Raw genomic sequence first — 17,949 nt, 5'->3', positions numbered from 1 at the left:
ATCCAAAATGATTGCAAGTACCTCTCTCCCAGTCTAACCATATACACGCATTATACACAGTCAAGCAAACACAAAAAAGGGAGTAAATAATAAATAGATATTCACAGTTTAAGCTGATTTTTCTGTTGAAAATGAAAAGCACTGAATAGTGCTGCTCAAATAAGCCTGTACATTCCCCTCTCCCCTGGGTGGTTGTCTCTGTTAGTGATCTGTTCAACATGAGAGGTATAGCAAGGAGGGTGAGCAGACCTGTCCCATTTTCTTCTCCATCAATCTACTCTAAATCCGACTGCAAAATACAGTGCCACCCTGAGATCTTTCTGCTGCAACCCTCGAAAAGGAAACTAGAATTAAATTCACAGCTTGCTTCATGGGGACAGTCTAAGTTAATACATACTCTCTTCCATATTGTACAGCAGAGAGACATGGTGTATTCTCTAGTGATTGGCCCTCTGACACTAGTCGTTCCAGCTGAGGAGGGTCTAAACTGAAGCAACCAATGCTAATTTTGAGTTAAAAGAAGGAACAAAGGTATTCTGTTTCTACCATACACTTGGATTTTCCTTCTGCTTTGTTCAGTCAGAATTGTCTTCATTTGCTCCTGGAAAAAAAGGTGGATGCAAAACATCTTCCAGAGTGTAAAAGGAATTTTCAACCCACTACATCATAATTATTTTGGGATAAATGTTACTCAACAATATGACTCCATGAAAAACTACGACCTCAAAAGTTCAATATGTCCAAGAAATTTCTGCTGTATGTGCAAAGGGTTGTGCTTGATCTCTCCAGTTCTTTTGCTTCCTTCCCAAAAGTCTACCACCATCAAGCCGAGACACTAATAAAATAGCTTTGGGACAGTACAAGACAGATATACAACTTAATCTCAGCACTTTATCGTGCAAGAACTTTCTCATGGATGACTATCTCGTACAGTGAGTGCTGTGCTCCCACTGTAATTATCATGTAAGCTGCTTTGACTTTATGTAGAGATTATACATAGTCACTGGTATGTTAATTAGAAGAGAAAACCAAAGCTGAAAGCTATCATTAAATTTGGAATTAGAAAGAGAGAATAGAGAAAATTACAGACAATAAATTATAAACTTATATGTGTGGGGGATTCCTAGCATTCATTTAAGAATTAGATTGAACTGGCTTTCTGCTCTTCACTTACCCTCAGCTCCCTGTGTCTCAGCTGGACCTGCTGTGGTCTCGAGCAGAGCCATCAATTAGGATGGAAGGGCACGGTTGTGTTGCTAGTCTAAGAGAGGCTTTGAAATTTAGTTGGTGCCCTACAGAGGTAGTGAGGTCAATTAATTGTTGAAAAGCTAATTCTTTTACAGAGATGGATAAAGGTGAAGAGGAACAGCATAGCTGAGGGCAGGTGGGGACAGAAATCTAGCTAGTAGATCTTTTGCCTTGAAGACAGAAGAGAAAGATCTATTTGGAATATTAATTTATCACACCTGAAAAAATTTGCCCTGTAAAGTGAGAGAGCTATGCATCAGCCTACAGTTCATATCGCCACTAATCTGGAACAAGGGATATAAGGTCAAATGAAACAGTGAAGCTTATCTGAAGGACAAATGTCATGCTACCAAAAGGGTGCAAAATGCAAAGTTTGCATTTCCTCACGCAAATTCTGCTGTGCAAACCAATGCAGTGGCTCAGCGTGATAATGCCTTTTACCAGGGCTCACAGGCTGCCCTTGTTAATGCAATCTTCATGTCCTGTTTAAATGAATAATAGTAGTAACTTAATAATAATTTAATGACTTACGATCAACATTGATAAAGTACTTCACGATCAGGAACAATGTTTTGTTAGTGCACGCGTGCTTTAACATGGCCTCAAGAGATTGTCTCACCAAGCATTCCTGCCTTCCCTATTACCTGGAGAAGACGCACTAGCAAGCAACCTGCTGAGGCAAAATGAAAGCAAGTCCTCTTCCTCATAAAATTAACCTTCTTTCCCTGCACAAAGAGTTCAAGACCTTTATAATGGGAGCACAACTGGCAACAGAGGTCCATATTTCAGAAACTGAGTAAACAGCAGAGCATTACTCAGAAAAACAGGCACTACGTGACCAGTTCTTGCACCACTATTTCAAAAAGCCTCCACATCAAGTCCTGCAAGTCATGCACTCTGTATGACCCATTATTATTTGTTGTTTTAAAAAGAAGATGCCTGGAAGAGGATATAAGCTTTTTATAATGCCACACCACGTGTGTGTCTCATTTCTTTATCTCCCATCTCTACACAGGTTGCAACTTTGAGAGAGGCATATGCATGCTGTGACCCAGTATCTCTGAATTTCTTTGCTTTTTATTTCGTGCCCACTGACCCGGGAAGTATCTGGAAATCTCACACAGTTGTGCACGCACGCGCGCACACACACACAGAGCTTTATATTTATTTGAGTGATTGTAAATGTAGGATTTTACATAGTTCTCCTTTACTGAACTTCCTAACTGAACTTCTATCCAAGTGTGCTGTAAATGCACTGAAGAGTGCTGTTCTCTGAAAAGCAGCTGATTTAAACCCTCTTTTTCACAAGGCTACTCCTTAAAGCATTCACACTGTCCTGTTTGCTTATGCCAGGGCCAAAAAGGTGGTCTTCATCAACTAAAAATAACCTCGTACAGCACAACTGAGTCTATGGCCCTTTGGCACCAGGCAAAAAGGGAAGCAGGCATTGGCCTTTGGTCTCCTGCCACTTGGGGCTGTGCTGAGGTACCTGCATGTTCCCCCACTGTCTGTGTCTCCCCTGTTTCTAGCCGGTTACATAGAGCCTTTTTTATTAGTGTGTTATCCTGCGTGAATTAATCAGTCTTGATGCAGAAGTAGCCTTGGACTTCGAAGAGCACAGATGATATTAAACAAGACCACTCCTCTCATTCAGGCTGTGAGGAGTTCAGAGCCTACGTGCAGTCCTATTAAAAGCACATTGACCTCTGCTTGAATAACATGTGCACAAGGTTCTAAACTGGATATTTTTTCCTCCTAATTGAAGCACTGCTTGAAGCTCTAGACATATGATTCCTACTGGCTTTGACCAGAGGGGGTAAGTAAAACGCAACACCTATTTGTGGAGCATAGATGGCAAATGCTCCTCTAGGTCATTCTGTTTCTTGCTAACCACAATTTTATCTCTTCCTCAAAATATTTTTAGAATAGCAGGAACTTTTCAACATGCCTTTATTATAATTGTATATTTGATTTAAATGAAAACTCACAAAACACCCCCAGCTGTCTCTTCTGCCTTCAATTTGAGTTTTTCAGAAAATTATCTTTCTGAAAATGAAATGCTGCACCACAGTGATTCATCACATCTCCTGACAAATGATCCCACCCAGCATTCACCGCTCTGTCAGCTTCTCTTGTTTGTTTCCGTGCTACCAGTCCTCAGCCAGGCAAAATGTCTATCACAAAACAGGGACTATAAGTACTACATTAAATATTCTGCAATTTGTATCTGCTGTGTTCTCCCTTACGCAAGCCAGTCCCTTCACAAAGCACACCTCTATCTAGTGAAGGAGCACAATGAAGCATAATAAAAATTCTCAGCAGGCAAATTGTTACCCTAAATTAAATGCCTATTTTCAGTCATGTGGAATACCAGAGATCTCCTAAGCAGAAAGAGTTTCTGAAAGGTTAGGCAGTAAGAACCCTTTATCAGTCTGGAAGAGAAGCAGAGAAAATTCTTTTGCTCCTTGGGATTCATTGGTCAACAGACGAGAGGTGTAAGCTTCAAGCTGGCACCCCACCCATGTTGATTCCTATGACTTCTGGCTTCAGACAGATTGGAGGCTTGCTCATGCTTATGAGCACCAACAGATTTCACCAGTGTTTCTACTAACTTAAATGTGTCCTTTTGCTTAGTGTGCTAATCCACTACAATCCATGACTGCAAGACAACCACTTCTTAGAGTGGGGCATGCATATTACTAGCGCTTTATGTAAGGTAAGGTCCTGTTCCCACTGCAATGAGCACAAATATTTCCTTACTGACTTCCATTAGGCCCTAATTTGGCTCTTAAATCTCTCATTGTCCTATTAAAAAAAGCTTTCTAAAAACTATATACCATTCTAAGGTAGATAAGTCATGTCCAGAGAGCTTCAGGCAATGAAGGAAACTCAGTATTTGAACTAGAGAAGAGAAAGCTACAAGAGATGCAGCAGGACCAGAGAGAAACTGCCACAGAGGTCAGGAAAAGTGGCTGGAAGCAGCTGATGCAGTGACAGAGAATGGGCAGGGATCTATCTGAGCCTCATCTAAACTACAACTGTGACAAAACATCCCTTAAAAAAAATTTTACTTAAGCCTGCATATAAATTCAGGCCAAATAAAAAAGTGGTTCCTTCTTAATCTGTATTCCCATGGGACAGCTACTTAAGCTGTAGCAATTTACATGAAGGCTTGTTTTACTGTCAGCTTTGCCCCTTCATCACTTCGGAAATCCAGAGCCTCCAAGCAGAATTGTGGCTGGCTGGCTGACAAGCCCAGCTGCAGAAGCTAGAAGCTTCAAGAGGACCAAGAGCTGTCAGACTACCTTGAATATGACAACCTAGGAATAATTAAAGCTGAGATAAAAACTGTGTAACAGCAGCAACAACAAAACCCCTGCTTAGCACAGACACAGACATGCTGGAAGCACTACATAAACATTCTGCACTGCAAAAACTCAGCAAGGCTCATAAATAGTTCCATCTCTGTATTACAGAAAGGATATTGCAGTAGCCTTCTCAGTTCCTGGGGATGGTCTGACAGATCATTCACTCCCTGTCTAAATGAAAGGCTTTGGAGTTTATCTACTTACTGTTAAGGCATGAAACAGAAGACAAGTACTGATCCCTAAGAAGCCCAGTCCCGTAATTTTGCTGTTTATAAGGAGGAGGAAGCGCTTTGGGGCAAAACTTGGGCAAACAAGAAAGTCGTATCTGTTCAGAACACAGGTGTTATCAATATTTACATCTACTATGATGCAAGACTTTGATTAAACGGAATCTCTATCAATACTGAAGAGACAAAGGCCTTCCACTGTCCCAGCACACTCAGAGGGAAGGTGGCTTTGCTGTAATCCTCTCTAGAATAAAGGCCAAAAGCAGGCTCTTGGGGAGATCCTTATTAACTCCTTTTCAGCTTGCTGACAGCGTGAGATGTCACTTAGATTCTGGCAAAGTCTTTAGGTAAAGGCCAGAGGATGCCAGCAGTGTCCCCCAGCTCTCTAACCTGCAGGTAAATAGAGACTTTTAATTTCAAGCCTCAGTGCTTCCCTACCACACCATGAACAAAAATTCCACCCAAAAAGCCCCCTAAACTGGACAAAGCCTCTCAGCAGTGTTTCAATATAGGTAAGTAAATATTCCTGACCTTTCTGGTGATTGCTTCCCCCACGTCTCTGCCTCTCCAGCAGAACAGGAGAGGCTGTAAGGAAATGACACAATATCCAATAGTTTCCCACCAGGCAAAACTTTTAATTTAATGCCTTGATAATCATTCTCTACAAATAGCAGGGAGTGGGAAATCAAATGTAAACAGAAAGTGACTAATCTATAAGGTCATCTGTGGAAGCCCGCTTGCCTGCTAAGAAGAGATGAGATTGACTGTACCAATAGGTAAGGCTTGTTTTAAATGAGATGTCCCCAAGCCTCTCTATAAGTAGCTAAGAGCGGTATGTGCTCTCCTCACCACTGAAATCTTCCTTATACCATCTGCCTATAAACAGAAATCTTGTAAGATTTTAGTAAGTAAGAGACATTGCATGAGTTTTGCTGACGCTTCGCAGTTAAGAGAGGATATACTAATGTCTTGTCAGTGTCATCAGTGTTATACAGCACCTCCAGGACGCTTTGCTCAGCTGTGTGTGATTCCCTCTTCCTCACTTCCTCACCAAATGTGAAACAACTCCAGGACATAATATGTTTTTTAATTGCTTCCTTAGACACAACAAACGATTTGCTTAGTGAATCATTTTTTCCTAGTTTGACTGCAAAAGCCTATGTCAGGGGTATTCATTTTATGGATCATTTTATGGATCTTCTAAACTTCAATAAGTTAGTTGAAACACTTATTAGCTCTACCAGTGTTTGATGCCAAGAGAGATGCACTGGCACTGGCTGTGTAACTTCAGAGGAAAAGCGGAGAGTACAGGAACAGAAGGTTGTAGGAAATGATATGGGAGTGGGAAGAAGACTGAACATTTCTGAAACATGCTGTCTTGGGTCAACCGAGGTGAGACCTTTCAGCTGCGCCACAGGATTTCTATATAGTCTTGAAAAGTCACTGTTTCTCTTGTGTTCCAGTTCTCTATTTGTAAAACAGAAATAACCTGACTCCACTCAGGCCATAAAATTAATAACATATAATTTCGAGTAGGTATTTGAATACCAAAACCAACCTGGGACATGAAGCCCGGTATAGAATCTGAGACAAGGAATGGAGTAACTAACCTGAGAGGATCAGTAACCCTCCTGGCACTGAGAGGGTAAAACTGAGGTTCATCAGGAAGCAAAAGGAAGGACAAGTACGTCTTGCATTGGCCTAGAGCAGGCAGCTGATGGAACTATAAGAGAAAGAGCCTCCCACCATGTGCTCTGACAAGAACCAAGAACTTGCAGTAGTTTTTATAACAAAAAAGCTAGTAAGAAAGTCAAAGAGGTTGGGTTTTTAAAATCAGTTTTTCCTGGGTCCATGGTTTGTGCATACAATTAATTGCCATTTCAGTTACTGTCTTCTGCCCACAAGCACCTGCTTACGCTCAAAAGCAGGTGTCAAAGCACCTGATGCAGCAGACAGCTCAGGCTGCAAGAAAGGAGCCACTGAAACATTCCTGTACTATTCTGTCATGGTTTAGCCCCAGTCAGCAAACAAGCCCCAGGCAGTCGCTCACTCAGTCCTGCCCACCCCGCGGTGGGACAGGGGAGAGAATCAGAAGAGTAAAAGTGAGAAAACTCCTGTGTTGAGATAAGGACAGTTTAATAGGTAAAGCAAAAGCTGCACGTGGAAGCAAAGCAAAACAAGGAATTCATTCCCTACTTCCCATGGGCAGGCAGGTGTTCAGCCATCTCCAGGAAAGCAGGGCTCCATCATGCATAACGGTTCCTTGGGAAGACAAACGTCATCACTCCAAACATCCCCCCTTCCCTTCTTCTTCCCCCAACTCTATATGCTGAGCATGACGTCATATGGTGTGGAATATCCCTTTGGCCAGTTTGGGTCAGCTGTCCTGGCTGTGTCCCCTCCTGGCTTTTTGTGCACCCAGCAGAGCATGGGGAGCTGAAAAAGTCCTTGACTAGTGTAAGCACTACTTAGCAACAACTAAAACATCTCCGCATTATCACCAGTGTTGTCAGCACAAATCCAAAACACAGCCCCATACTTGCTACTACGAAGAAAATTAACTCTATCCCAGCTGAAACCAGGACATATGCATACTACTAAAATGCCAATGAATCCCAAAAGCAGCTTTAGTACTGCTTTGTTTTAAACAAGAGTTCACAAGTATGACAAGTCACTAGGCTCTGCAACTCAAAATTTTTCATGCAAGAGGAAACTCAAATGTTTTCAGCAAACTGCACCTGATTTTGTCCAAAAGGTTCCTTTAAAGTCCAAGGGAGAGACAGGCATTTTATCAGTGTTCCATATAATGTGAATGTTTAGCTTCCTATCATTGCTGGTATAAGGGGAAAGGATGCTTTTCTGTAGCCAGAGAGGCTGCTCCCATCTAATCTGTTCTTATGCACAGCAACAGCGGAATAACTTGTGCATCAAGTCCCCAGGCTTATTTAAATAAAGTACATCATAACTAGCTCAGAGGTACAGGCTCAAAATATTAAGGTGCAGCTATGCACGCAGAACAAAGCCTGTAGCACAGCTGACTGCTTATTTAGGAGGATGCGTACATCCAGTTCTCTGTCCTGTATGGTACCCTCTGCACGGGCACTCCTCAACGATATAGTCCTAAACCTCCTTAAAATCCCAAATCTTGTTTCATTCTAGTGAACCTAGGAATAAAAACTTGAAACATGGATTCTTGGCTTGCCACTTCTTGTTTCAGAGGAGTTTTAATGCTGTGGCAAACATGGGGAAAGAGCCGGGTAAAACCAGGCAGGTAAATCAAAGCAATTACATACACAAAAGGCTGTCACTGCAAATTAATTACGAGGATATTAAGTCAATTCTGCTTGGGATTATGCATTTTGAGCGACAAAAGCCTCACCAGCATGTTGGAGGAATTTCAGGTGAGTGAACACTGAAGGTGCATGTTTTCTGTGGCATACCTAATTATTTATACAGCATTCAGGATACATCTTATGCTGATTCCGCAGGAGGAACCTTTTGTTTACATATAAATGAGCTTTTCTTTCAGATTATTAAGCTAGTTGGGAAAAAAATATACTAACGTCCCTAACTGCAGTGACACCAGCAAAGTTGGGTGCCATCGTGACCTAAAGTTGCCATTTCTTCTCCAGAATGAAACTCCCTTTGTAGTAGGGAGTTGGTTTTTTTTAAAAAAAAGATAATCACTTTCGGTTGTCCTCAACAACCATCAGTATAACCTCAGATAATTAAATTGGGAAGGATTCTAATTAACATGATACATGCTGTTGAGCCTTTGTTTGCCAAGAGACATGAAAGGTGGGTTGCATTTGTGTTTCATGTCCTAACAACCTGTTATCTCCATCTATACAGACCAAAAAAAAAGACCAAAAAAGCCCCAACCACCTAGGGATGCACATGCCAATAGAGCTTGAGATCCAATTAGCTGCCACAAAGGCTTCAGGACATGCACAGGCAAATCAAAGCAGGGAGACAAGCCACTTTCCTTGTAGGAACTAATGACCATTGTGTGATTATATATTAGGCAGAACAGTGACATTGGACACAGACTCCTTTGCAGATGCTGTGAGCTGGCAAAGGGGAAGCCAGCATTTTACTCACAGAGATGAAGAACTTGGACATTTGCCCACTAAGCCATTTGCTGCAGCCATCCCATGGGATCAACCTTTGCTTCAATTATTTACAATACTAATTTACTTAGTTTAAAGGTGAATGAGAGAGCTTTCAAATAAGAGAGCATTACTAAAATATCAGAGGAGGAGGGAGAGGAAAGGCAAACCATACCCTACTCTCCCACTGCGGTAAGAGAAGATGAACGAGTCCCACAAACCACTTAAGTATGGGCTACCTGCAAATCCATTTATCCAAGTAACTTAAGTTCATTTCCTCTTAAATTCATGACTTTGGTAGGAAAATATAAGCCAAAATACAGAAATTGTCCACTGCCTTAAGGCAAATACATCCCATCAAAAGTTAAAACAATTACACCCTAACTAGATCAGGCCTCTCTGGTGGCACCTGAACCTTGCTGGGGGCGGTGGGAAAGGCATGCAAGCTCCCCATGAGTAATCACAGGCATTGGCATTGCCACCTCTTGGTGGCAGAGCTGCTCTGCTGAACACAGTGCTGTCGGCTCCACCAGCAACTAGTAACAACGAGGGTAAGCTATAAAGCAAGTGGGGGAGAGGGTTGGTTAAATCATGTCCTCAGGAAGAGATTTTCCTGATTCCTCAGAACAAGGGGAATGAACAAATGTCTGCTGATAAGCCACCCTTCTCTGTGCTGGAACTAAAAGACCCATTAAAAACCAAACCAAACCAAACAAGCCCACTGAAGGGTTAAAATCTGTTACTCTGACTGAAGAAACTTGTCTGGAAAGAGCGATTCTGCGGAAACAGATTGAAGAAGCTATGTCTTCCTAGATCCAGGGAATGTTAATCCTTAGGGGTAAGTGAGATTTGCACATAGCCTGCTTTATTATTCTTAAGATATGCTTTCTCTGAAATTAACTCATTTTAAATAAATAATGCTGTGATGAGAACTACCATTGTCTTTGGAGGGAACAGACCAGCAGGCAAAGACACGCTCACTACAGCAAGCTTTATGCCTACCACGGGGTGATCTCTGCTCAGCCTGAAAGCGGGAGAAGTGCAGGGTGCAACCCCAGAGAGAGAGGGCAGCACAAACTGTAGATCCAGGGAAGAGACAGAGGGCTTTGGAACAACATCTGGCTACTTCACAGAAACTCAGCAAGACCATTGGAAGACTTGCTTGGCTTTATTTTGAAGAAAATGGGACAGGATATCAATATCCTCCTGGCTAAACACCAGAGAAGGTAATTATCTCATTACCTATATCTTCTTCCTTTAAAATTATTTTCTTCCTTGAAAATACAATCTTTTCTTCCAATCACATAGACTTGTGTACTTGCAAGAATCACAGGTTATGCTAAATGCCAGTTCTTCAGCTAGTAGAAATCTGCCTGGCTCCACTAAAATCAATGGAGTTGCTCACATTTCTAGCAACTTGGCATCATCACATGGTGTTTCCAGTGCCTCATGTTTCTATTAGGGCACAGGCAAGCTTGTAAACCATTCCCTCTCCAAAATAACGTCCCTGACACCATGGGAGTTCTGACCATCAGCAACTGGAATTACTGTTTTTAATCCTCAGGTAAGCTTTTCAATTGAGATATTATAAACTGGTAGATAAAATGTCTTGGAAAGCTAGTAGATAACAAAAGCAACAAAAGTGAATAACTGCTATTAAATGCCTCCCTTCTTTTAATGAAACAAACAGTTGCAGCTCTTCACCACACTTCATCGAAAACAGATTTTATCATGAATGGTATGATTTGGGACTCAGTCACTGCAAAAGAATAAACTACATGGAGATTGCTTTCCATAATAACAGAAAATAAGCAAATAAACAAACTGCCAGTCACACTTACATGGCACAAAATGCAAGTTTCCAACACCCTCTCTACCTCTAGCAATGTCAGAAAAAAAGCCGCATTTCTCATTGGAAGTCACACAGGTTGATTGGAGAAGGAAGCATGGTTGTTTTCCCATATGTTAAACAGAGATAAGCGACAGTAGCTTCACTGACTGAGGTGCTGGAGGACTGAAATATTTCCTTACAGAACAGAATTATATATTTTCTTTTTTTCACATAAGTGGCATTTACCAAATGAACAGCAGAATGGCAGCAGAGTTGGATGAAAGGAGAAACCAAAAACCTTGAAGAAAAGTTCACCTCAAACTGCTGCTGCTTGGGGCGCCCTCCTATATCCCAGAACATGATATGTGCACATCCCGGCTGCCAAACCCAGATGTAAATTGGCAAGAGATTTGACCCCCTCCCAGATCCCATCAGGGTGAGCAGTGCAGGACTGCATCAGCACCGCCGCTCTGTGGCAGATGCAGCGTTTCAAACCACCCAGGGCACATACCAACTTCTTTTGTAATTGAATCTTCATGTAAATGGTGACACACAGCCTGTATGTCTAGATTTCAGTAGCCACCCACTCCCCATAAACAGTTAGTGAAATCAGAAAAGATCAAGAAGTCTTAGTTCCTCAGTGCCTTGGTGGTGCTGCATGAAGGGAAAGGACTCTCAGAAATAGTCAACAAAGGCCAATATAAAAAATGCACATACTGTTCATGTGAGCAGCAAGGGACCGAATAGAAATTATCATTTGAGCCACTCTCATCTAACCCTATAAAAACCAACATACTAGTAAACATTTGAAGATCACATACCACATGTAGCTGGAGTAGAGGTAAGCAGACTCCCCAGTGACAGGGGATGCCCATGCCAAGACAGAGATGAGTCCCATTCCAAATCCAAAGCAGCCACCATTTAGGAGAAATGAAGGAAATTTCAAGGAAATTGGTCCCTCTCAGCCAGCTTCCCTCACAAGCACTGAACAAGGTCACATCTAAAAGTATATACAGAACTGTCTACAATAATCCAGACTCAATCAAATAACTGCTGGCCACACCAGTAGATCTCCTTCAGATGGCAATCACTTTTAATCAGTTCTAAGCACAAGCTGCATCTTAATCAGGATCCTTAAAAGGCTTATCTCCACTGGATAATTTCACCTTGACTTAATTGACCGCCAGTCACCTAGACACCACTGACATGTTTGTAAAGGTTAGTTTGGACAATCTCTGAACACCTCTGGTTTGCCCTGAGATCAAACGATAGTAATACTAGCTTGGCTCAAATATGTATCTAGTGTCCAGAATTGCTTTTAAAAAAGTGCAAATCGTCTGAAGCTTATTGTCAATCAACTGCAGCTCAACCTGCCCCCTCATAGTCAGTACAAGTCCATGGTATGGGCTGCATCCTGTTACCAACCTGCTATGCCAATCCATCTCTCCTTTCTCTCTCTTCCACAAAACCTCAAGTCTTAAAAGCTTTCTCTCAGGAACAAAACCACTGCTTTTTATTATTTTTTAAATTTTGGTTGTAGTTTACACCTACTCTGCATTCATGTGATTGACTTCACCCAATATACAAGCCTTCTAGAAGAGGTGCTGTTTCAAAAAGGTAGTGTTTGAGCTAAGGACCTGAAACAGGTTTCTGCCATATGCAGGCACCCCTCCTAGAAATGGCATCAAGGTCCTGGAACTAATCCAGGCAGACTGAGCAATTGTCAATGATGATCTGGTTTACTCAGAAACACTATCTGTCAGAAGGGTTAGGTGTCCCTTCGAGAACAGCAGAAACCGAAGTGAAAGGTTAAATCTGCCACATATGAAAATGGTCTCAAGAACACCTCTGAGGACGTTCCTTCAGCTGCCTCTGCCTTGTTTTGTATTTATTACTTGTGCTTCCACCTTTCAAAATGAGCCCCTCTTTCCTAATTAAGAGATTGACTTTTTGCCAAAGAGAAGAATTGATCCCAAGTCTCCTCTTAAAGCTGGAAACTGTCTTTTCTCTCTCATCCCCCTTGGATTCTCTGGTGTCTAATAATACTAGTTGAGCTAGCTCTGAGACCTTTGGCCCCATGGGGCACTTCTCTGTGTCTCTCCACCTATCTAAACTTACTGCTTTTGACACCTCTAAAGAGCTCAAATTTGAAATTTACTATCAGGTTCAATGTTTATGGGAGCATAAGAGAAAGACAAGTCAGTGCAGCCACATCGAATGTATTTTAAAAAGTAAAATTTACAAATAAGGAACATTATTAAACATAGGGAATTCATTCAGTGGGGTTTTCAGTGGGTTCTTGACCCCAAGTTATTTGGTATTTTTCTCATTGCTAGGGAAGGAAGTATATAAATCACTGCCAATGAAATTTTGTAGATAACACCCCAAATTTGCTGTGCATTAAGTAATCTGCTGATATCACTTGGCCTGCTTTGCTACAGAGCCTCATGTCTTATCCAGCCAAATACCAGAACAAACAGATAGGGACAAAGATGAGAGGTCACGCTACAAGACTTGAAACCATCTCCTGGAAAGCAGGAAATCTGTGGAAGGACCGAGGAAATGGAGATGGACATGGTCTGAGGGCAACACTTCCAGCTTAGAAAAGAAACAGAGTCATGGGTATATTCAACATAGGCGGTATAAAGGTTGAGCGGTGTCATTATCTCTACGCTGCAGAACTGGTACACATTTTCAGAAATCTACTGAAAATTTGAAAAGATTTTAGAGAATACCTACATGAAAAAGCCAATCACTGAGAAGCATGCTTTACTTCACATGACTAACACTCTTGGATAAACTAAATAGAGTGATAAGGTTAAAAAGCAGCATAATTGCAGTCTTCAGTTACCTACACGGAGAAGCAATTCTCAACAGTAGACAGCGCTTTAATCTACCGGAAAAAGACATAATGAGTTAGCAGTTAGAAGTTTAAGCTAGACAAATACAGGATAGAAACGAGGCATAATTTTAACTGTGAAGAAAAAAAAAAATCATTGGAACAGATTATTGAGGAATGAGGTGCAGTCAATGATGTCTTTAAATCAAGGCTCAAGAATTTTGCAGTGTTGTAATTCAGATGCAATTAGTTTGATGACAAGAACACTGATTGAAATGCTGTGGACCATAGATGACCTTAACCATTTCATCTGGCCTTAAAATATATAAATCTTTCCAGAAGGCTACAAGGTTTTCCAAGGATAGGGACTTTGTTATTCATGCCAGATTACGTCACTTATGGCCTGCACCTTGACCTTTGCTTCAAATCCATCCTGAAAGAAAAGCTGACATAAAACATATCAGTCTATTTAGCACATATCATCTTGGAAACTCAGGCACTGCTCCTTTTAAACTGGCACTGGTGATTTTGGGGCACAAATTCTCCTAGATCACAGCCCAAGTCTCTGAATGAGCTCCCTGTCTGCCAAATCCACACCTCCTTGCCCATGTCAACTCTCAAAAGTGCTGGTCCCAGTATTCCATGGGCTGCTGCTGACAGAGCAGGGGTCCTCTGAGAAATATGTCATCCAAGCTGACTGAGACCAGCTGCTCCACCGTCACCAACCACATACAGGCACATTTGCCCTGCAGCACATTCACAGCATTCATCTTAGAGGCTGCCTTTCACCTGGCTTCCCATGGTGCAGTGTGGGAGCCTGCAAGCAGTCATTACCCAGTACGACGGCTGCACAGACGAGGCCAAGCCTAAGGAGTCACAGGTGAGCAGCTCTAAGCTGTGCTGCCTTAACTCCCTTGGTGCAGGCCACATTTTATTTCCTCTGACATGAAGTCAGGACCCCTAGATAAAAGCAAAAAGTGTCTTCAGTACAGCTTTCAGTATTCAATGCCACATGATTATTTTGTCAGTCCAAACAGTTGAGTCCTTTTGGTTCAATTTCATTAGTAGTAACACCACCTCTGTCCCTTACCTGTCCTCCTAGATACCTCCCTCAGATATCGCAGCAGTGGCTTGGCAGGGTGTGCCGTCGCCAGGTCCATCTCCAGTCTATACCCAGTTAATACTCCTAAAGTCAGGGCATCTGGCTTGAATGCCAATCTACACAGACAGGGCTGTGTTGAACACAGAGCGCAGCAGCAAAGGCCACTTACAGCCACAGACACTGTGCTGTTTGCTGCAGACACTCATGGGGGCTTTAGTTCTGCGGTAGCTTCCTTTTAGAGAAGGGCCCTGTGTGCAGCCCTGCTCTTCAGAATCCCATTAACTTTGTATCTGAAAAACTTCCACCACCTAAACTGTAACCATTTCAGAAAACATTGCATGGCGATTAGCTGCAGTGACATTACCTGCCATTTGCGGTCCAAAACACACTAAAAGCTCACATTCCCTCAGATGTGACTGTGACATGCTTTCCTACTTATTTAAAAACTTAATATACATAGACCTGGATCAATAGCAATAAATCTACGGGATTCAAAGATGTTTGGAGCTGGGATCACAATTTTCTTTACATGATCCTATAGGCTTAAAAACCACAGTGGAGGCCCCCAGGTGTTGCTGTAGTGAAAATAAAATGTATACAAACAGAAGTGCAAAGTGGGATTTTTGTGCCTTGTTAAGCTTTTTCAAGGTGCTGAAAGGCTGTGAGGAGTTCATAACAAAGTTTATAAATGTTGGAAAAGGCAGTTTTAGCAAGAATGAAAATCCGTTTGAGACTTGTTCTGCTCTTAATCATTATTCACCATTGATCACTTTCTTTTAATACATTTTCTTCATTCTGTCAGAGGAATTCAAGACACACTATTTGGCCAGGATGACAAACTACACAACCTAAATATTAAATAGCAAAGAGTCAAAGAGAATGCTTTTTGAAAACTTGTAGGTAACAAAAAAAATCCCAAACTAAACCAACAGCATTAAAGAAACTGCAGGCTGGGATTAGTCTTCACCCAGTCACTAATCCAAAGGAGCAACCTTGTACTTTTACCAATATTGCCAGCTTTTTGGATACTTTGGGAAGTCATGTAGTACTTATATGGGGGGTTGTATAATACTCCAGCTACCACATCCAGCAGCTATAGTTGAGAATTTTGGCTTCTATTAAAAAAGGTTTTATTATAAAATGTTGAGGCCTCATGGTTTATGTTAAAAGTTTGAAATATTAAAAAGCGAAAGGCAACCCCTTTTCTCCCCCAACTTAGTAAGAAGAAAGAGTTGTATTTGTCATTCTGCCTCACCACCAATGTTACCTTGCATGATTTCATACACTGAATGCTGGCAACTTCTCAGCTCTGGTAAAGCTCTGGCATAGCTCCATGGGCTGATGATATGACTGTTTAAGAGATGCTGTAGCTATTTAGACTATTTATACTAGTTCAGAATTTAACAAAATAACCAGTACTCGATATACAGTGCCTTTACCTGAGCATCAAAAGGCACTTATAATAATCACTAAAGGCCATTTCCTTCTTATGATACACCTGTGATTTTTTTCCCAATCAGATCCTATTTAAATCTCATTTTCCTACAATGCATGACCACTTTTACAAGAGGCAGCGACCACATCCTCTCAGCTGTGTACCTCTGTGGTCAGCAGAAGCCAGCTCTCCAGTGATCTCACAAGACCCGCTTGACTATGCAACATAGCCTGACAACAACAGCTGGGGAACTCTTTGCTATGCCAACTTTCACCTTCCTTGGTTTTGAATGCTGGAAAATGCAATAATCAAAAATGATTAGAGTATCTTTATCTGTGATAAAGTTTTTTTTATCTGTGATACCTTTTCCAAAACCGAAAAGAAAGCTACAGTATCAGGTTTTTTCCCCTACTGCTAAACTTCTTGATATAGTGTTCCTGAAATTCTTGCCACCACATCTGTGAAGACAAATAAAGCAAAAAGAAAAGCCAGTGGCTCCACTTACCATTCTAATTAACACAGAAAACATGTTGACTATGTAATTTCAGAAGACCTGATCCAATCTAGTATTGCTTTGGGATATAAATACGTTAAATACTCAGGTCAGTTGTCAGAGTCCCTATCTCCAGATTTTGGAAGATCTGGAAGTCATCAAGGGAACTAACAACGGTGAAATACAGTCAGCAAAGACTCAGAAAATCACTGAGACAGAATTTGGAACGTAAATACCACAGGAGTCAGAGTGTACCTGAAGGATGAAAGGCTTTGAGAAACTGGCTATGTGACCACCACATACAAACATGCAAGTGCAAAATGCTCCACTGAAGGAGAAATATGAGAGTGCTCTCTGCTGTCAACATAGACAAGGGTCCTTCAGAGCTCATTAACACCACTAAGATTTGCGCAGCTAAAATGATGAGGACCACAACAGCACTACAGAAAGTCTTGAGACAGGGACTGGATTCCAATTGTTCTGAAACTGCAAAGGCCACATCCCCGTGAACAGATCCCCCTGAGCAGTAATGATTTCTTTGCTACCCTCACATAAGTGGTAACAACTGATCTTACAGCCAAATCCACTCAGAAGTCTGTAAGAGAAACATTCAGTCAAGAAACACAAGTGCTGTAAGGTGGAGGCTGAGCTACAAAGAACAGTACCCATCTTGCAAAAGGGAATGTCTCATCACATAGACAAACAATTTGTTGATAGATAAATAAGCCACAGACAATCTAATCTTGGAAACGGCGTTGAAACCATGCAAATCAAAAGCAATGGATATTCAGGTTTCACATAAAGCAGCTTTGCAGATGAAAAATGACACCCAGCATACATAGAGTAAATGAGTCCTGGCACTCTTAACTGAGAGGACTGAAACAAGTTTTAATTACTAAGCCCATTGCACTCACTTCTTTCTATAATATAAACAGGACAACAGAAATCCTTAGACTAATCAGTCAGGGCTGAATTTCCTCCCACCATGACAGCTTATGCAGACACATGGGGTGGGGGGGAAGTAATTTAACAAATCAGAAAAAAAAAAAAGTGGAAAACTGTGAAAGCTGGGTATTCAGTGAACGACAGTTTCACTATGTGAAGGCTTAAAAACCCCCACAATTTCTGAAACAACAAATGGAAATTTTAGTAATGAAAAACATACACCAAAAGTTTGATGAAGAAAGGGTTCACTTGCAGGGTCAATTCAAACAAAATTAACAGAGAGGAAAAGAATTTGTATTATCTATTTATGCCACATCTCAACAATGCATATCATTCCTGTTTGTTTTTTAGC

At 41.4% G+C, this 17,949-nt stretch overlaps 1 protein-coding gene across 18 annotated transcripts in view; it reads right to left on the bottom strand.

Moving 5' to 3' along the window:
- TSPAN4 (tetraspanin 4) overlaps nucleotides 1–17,949 on the bottom strand; it is a 464,080-nt gene that overhangs the window by 19,662 nt on the left and 426,469 nt on the right. The gene's annotated exons all lie outside the window — the stretch shown is intronic.

Source organism: Phalacrocorax aristotelis, chromosome 5 (assembly GCF_949628215.1).
Source record: "Phalacrocorax aristotelis chromosome 5, bGulAri2.1, whole genome shotgun sequence".
NCBI lineage: Eukaryota > Metazoa > Chordata > Aves > Suliformes > Phalacrocoracidae > Phalacrocorax > Phalacrocorax aristotelis.
This window is presented reverse-complemented; position numbering and strand designations above follow the sequence as displayed.